The sequence below is a fragment of the Limulus polyphemus genome, unplaced genomic scaffold, assembly GCF_000517525.1.
Source record: "Limulus polyphemus unplaced genomic scaffold, Limulus_polyphemus-2.1.2 Scaffold2765, whole genome shotgun sequence".
Classification (NCBI taxonomy): Eukaryota; Metazoa; Arthropoda; class Merostomata; order Xiphosura; family Limulidae; genus Limulus; species Limulus polyphemus.
Window position 1 is genome coordinate 1,491 of NW_013668375.1, and position 5,211 is coordinate 6,701.

Sequence of the window (5,211 nt, forward strand, 5' to 3'; positions counted from 1 at the left end):
TACGTCAGTCTTCATTATGCTGGTAAAAAACGGGAGCAAAGTTATTTACTTTTGTCCTTGGCCAAGGAGAAACTAGCTAGTTTCTCAGACTATACCAGTATCTTTACGGTTGGCTCCAAGTCTACTAGTTTTACTTCATCGGAATTTTATATAAACAATCTCAACATCAGAAAATCATTTAAAAGTGCACCTACTTCTGTATATAATGCTGAACTGTTTGCTATCTTACAAGCCCTTCTGTGGCTGGAAGATTCCGAGGTTACGAAAGCTCTGATAGTCAGTGATTCTTTAAGTTCATTACTTTCGATTTAGAACGGTTCCTTTACATCTAATCCAATGTTACTGAGTGAAGTATTTATATACCTTATTTGATTATGTCGACGTATGGTTATCAAATTTCTTTGGGTCCCTAGCCATATAGGAATCCAGGGAAATGAGATAGTTGATCATCTTGCCAAGAATGCGTTAGCATATCCTGGGGTCACAAACGTTTCTATTGAACTTGGTGACCTCTATGGCCAAGCTTATCAATTTATTTTAGATTCCTGGCAGCGTAGATGGAATTCCGTGCAACATTTCAATATCTACAAGAAAATTGTTCCTGTTGTTTCTTCTCACATCAAGTATGAATGTACGAACAGACATCAAGAAGTTATTATTACACGCCTCCGGTTTAATTGCACAGGTCTAAATGGACATCTGTACCAAATACAAGTACACCCACATGGTGAATGCAGCCATTGTTCAAATTTTGAAGACCCAGAACACGCTTTCATGGAATGTACGTATTACCAAAGAGATCGAGCAGCCATAAAACAACACATGGGTAACATAAAAGTCCCTTTTACCTACCTCTCTCTATTAACTACGAATTGTCTCTATCCCGAAATATATAACTTTGTTGTAACAAATAACATAAAAATTTAATGTCCTTTTCTTTTTACTAAAAAAAATTACACTCCTGAGGATGACGCAAAATATACGTCGAAACATGTAGAATGTATGAGATTGTTTTCTAGTCACGTCGGGGATTTTACCACTTTTTAACCTTGTACAGAAAGTTATTATTTTAATAATTTGGAGACTGGAAACAATCTCATTTTATTGAATTGTGTATAAAATAATCATTGTTTTTAAATAAACATTTTTAGTTTTCAAAAATAAATATCATTGTTATTAATTTGAATAAATAAAGGTTTTTAGGAAAATTACCAGAAAAACTAATTCAGAAAAAAGACAATATTCCAAAATCAATCACTTCAATATCAATAACCATTTAAAGCAACAATCAGGAATAATTCGTTATAACTACTTTTTGTGAACTAACTCGTTTAGGTACGAAAGTCCTGAACTGCAAAGTAAAAAAAGAAAATTGAAGATCTCAATTTGTATATTTAAATGCATAGATTGAACAATAAATGTGTCTAATTTTGGAGATTATTTTATCAATAACAGTTAGCTGGTGTGTTCATCGGCATTATCTTAAAAATGAAAACTAGTCCAAGCCTTCCAGATTGAGACATTAATATGGTCCTCAATACCATACTTTACCTCCGTTTGAACCACTTTCCTCGTGTTCCTTGTTTAATCTGTCCCTTTATCTCTTTTTATCACATGGATCTCGCTCTGTGGGGAGTTTTGCCTGACCAGGTTTTCTTTAACTCTAAATCCGCATTGTACAGACATGTTGACTCACACTTTATTTTTCCATGGCTTTGCATGCTCACCGTCGAGATGGGTGTTCCACAAGATCGCTTGAAAGTGAATAACCTCACGATATTCTTCTTCATAAAAATGCCCATCCTGGACCATACCACCCATGAACTGCATAGGTAAAGCAGAAGGGGATTATTGCTCATCCTTGCTATGCCTCGAGTGAACAACTCAGTATGGTCTGCTTTTCTAGATAAGGTTTTGTGGTCACCCATTGTACTGTCTCCAGTGGTAACATTCCTCTGGACTCTCCACCACATTTTTCCTCTCCTTTCCTTGAGTGAAGTGTGGGAGTCCTTACCACTTTCCGGTTCCAAGCCACTGGGGTGGTTGACCATGGGGGACCCTTCTGAATAAGTTCCACAAAGAAAAGGCTAGAACCATTCAGTTGAGAGTAGGGTGGTGGTGTTCTGCTGGTGTGTATAAGACGTGGCCCCCAGAGGAGATGTGCCATTAACTTGCTGGTTGATGTGGCCTCCTGATACACTTTACACAATCACTGGAGTCGAGCCGTTGCTTTAGTGCGTGACATGGCCACCAAAGGAGTTGAGCTGTCACCATGCTGGATGATGTGGCCTGCTGATACCATTTACACAAACATTGGAGTCGAGCCGTCACCTTACGGGATGATGTGGCTTCCTGCGTATATTTCCATAAACAGTGGAGTTGAGCCATCACCTTACTAGATGACTTGACCTCCTAATACCATTTACACAACCACTGGAGTTAAGCCATCACCTTACTTCCATGTCCACAGAAGTTGAGCCATCAAAATTGCAGTTCACCCATTTGATTGGAAGACCTCATCCTACCCTTGCATGGATGTCGATATCCAGCTGAGAGATTTTGTATTAGAGTGAACCAATCAATATATGTCCTCACATGAGTTTGTTCCATGCAATTGCCATTTATTTTATACCAGATGTCGATTCCTGGATCAATAGATCAGTGATGATCCTCATGTCATACGCAGAAATCCATGCGGGTCATAATCTCCGATTCCTGGGTTTGAGATGGAGATGGTATGATCCACATCCTATTCTCGCGTGGATGTCGGTACCCCGCGAGGAGGCTTTGGATTTAGTTGACTTATTGAGTGTGGTCTTCCAATCCATTTCCACCCTTATTTCTAACACATTCCACACATGGGCACACATATATCTGGCTCAGAAGTGGTGTGGTTTCCCTCTTCTGATCTCTCTCTCTCTCTCATTGTCAGGGGTATCCTTTGGATGCTTTCAAGGATACTTCTTTTGTTCCCTCCCATTAATCCCTCCTCTTTCTTAATGTGTGATTCTAGCTAAGGAGGTAAGTACGGTATAGAAGTTATAATTTTCCTATACTGAAAATGTATTTCTGATAGGATAGATATTTCCCTCTTCTCCTACTTCTCCGGTGCTCACACCTTCGAAGTCAAGGTTCGGTAAAAGATTGTAGAGGGAGTCACAGGCATCACATGTGCATATCATGCTACTATTGGTTAAGAGATGACCATGATGATTTATATGAGAGACACGCTGGAGTATAATAATTCCAACTAGGAGGGGGGGCAGAAGGTTTGTGGCATGTGCAAAAAAAAGTTCGCATATAGAGGGCAGCTCTGAACGAGAATAGCTAATCTTGTGAGACAAGTAAGTATCTATCGGAAGTACATTTTCAGTATAGGAAAATTATAACATTCAAATAACCGACAGAAGGAATAATAAGTGAACAGCAAAAAGAACCACAAGGAAATAAAAGTAGATTTTGTTATTTCATACATTAATTCAGTTTATACTGACTACAATTTAAAATAAAAAAAATAAAATTGTGCTAGTAATAAATCGAAATGCAGCCACTTTTAAAACAGCTTCGTTAACTCAATTTAATTCCTAATTAACTAGCCTAACTTGAGTGAACTGTTAACATTCTATTTGTAAATTATAATAATACATAACAATTAAACAATAAAATACCTGCTGATACATCTAGGGCAGTGTTGAATCCAAAGGATGTACAGGGTGTATTTTCTCCATGCAGATCCATCTGTAATATTTTAACTATTTTGTCTTTTTTTGCGGACGTTATTATTATTATTAGTTTTTTTGCAGAAAATGTTAACAACCGAATGAAAATTATGACACAAGTCAGGATTTACTCTTACTCCATCGAATACCTGGACCTAACAATAGTAAAAGTGGAAAAATGCAAAATTCTGGTGACTTCTCGAAGAAAGACATATTTACCTTGACATCTAGCCAATATGTATCGCGAGAAGGAGGGGCTTGTATCAAAGAATCCAGAATTAGTTAGATTGTATAAGATAAACCTAGACGTGTTACTGAATATTCTTCACATTTCTCGAAGTGTAGACACTATTAGATGTGTGTACGTTTCTAGAAAAGTGTTTCATGCCTTATAAGCCCAAATGGAAACTATTTGTAGAGTAGAGTTTTTTGCGTTATTTGGTTGTTTTGTGTATTATTTGACATTGGGATTAAACTTTCTGATTTGAATTTTTCTGTGGTGAAGTATTTCGCAGAAATCAATTATACAGTTTGTTACAAAGAAATATAGATTAAACGTAATGAGTAGTGGTGCTAATGCTGAGTCTCTGGCTCAAAATGAAGTTAAACAGCCGAGTCTTAAAACTAGTGATGTTGGTGATGCTGCAACTTCCTTCCCTTCTTCATCAACTTCAGTTGAATACCAGAAGAAATGGGAAGAGAACTATGAATGGCTGTTTTTGATATATCTCTTGGAAGGGTGTTTTGTAAGTACTGCAGATAATTTTTAAAACTTATTTAGCTGTATTACATAGAACAGGTGGTGTTTTCATAAGAACTCCATTTATCAACATTGGAAAAGCAACTGAGAATACCAGGATACTCGACAAACATTCTAAATCTGAGAAACATGCTCCTGCTCATGCAATGCATAAGCGTCATGAAGAGGGTCTTAAAAGATCAGTTCATACTTTATTTGTTCAAAAGTAGACCCGGGAATGCATTTGAAAAGCAATACCTGCCTTTGTGAGAAGCATTTACTTCTTAGCAAAGAAGAAATCCTACATACTACAAAGTATGAATATTTGATTTCTCATCTTATTATGCTACAAGACGACTCTACGAAGCAGTGGGTGGAAAATCAGAGCGACTGTTTGATATATGTAAGGAATCAAGCTACAACTTGCGATCTGCTGACCTGCATTTCCGAAATTCTAGATGATTGTGACTCGTCGGAATTGAATAACAAACATTACTCTATAATGACTTATGAATTCTCGGATATCAACAATGTGAGTCAGTTGTCAATTTTGATTCGCTATATGACTGACTGTGATGAAATAAAAGAAAAATTCACGATGACAAGGAATCCACTTGAAGTAAATATATATATATATATATATATATAGTAGAGACGGCTGACGTGATGAATAATGGTTACTCTGTACAAATTCTTTATTACCTTAACCTGACGATCGACCGTAAGGAGGTACTAAACGTTGTTTATTTGTTT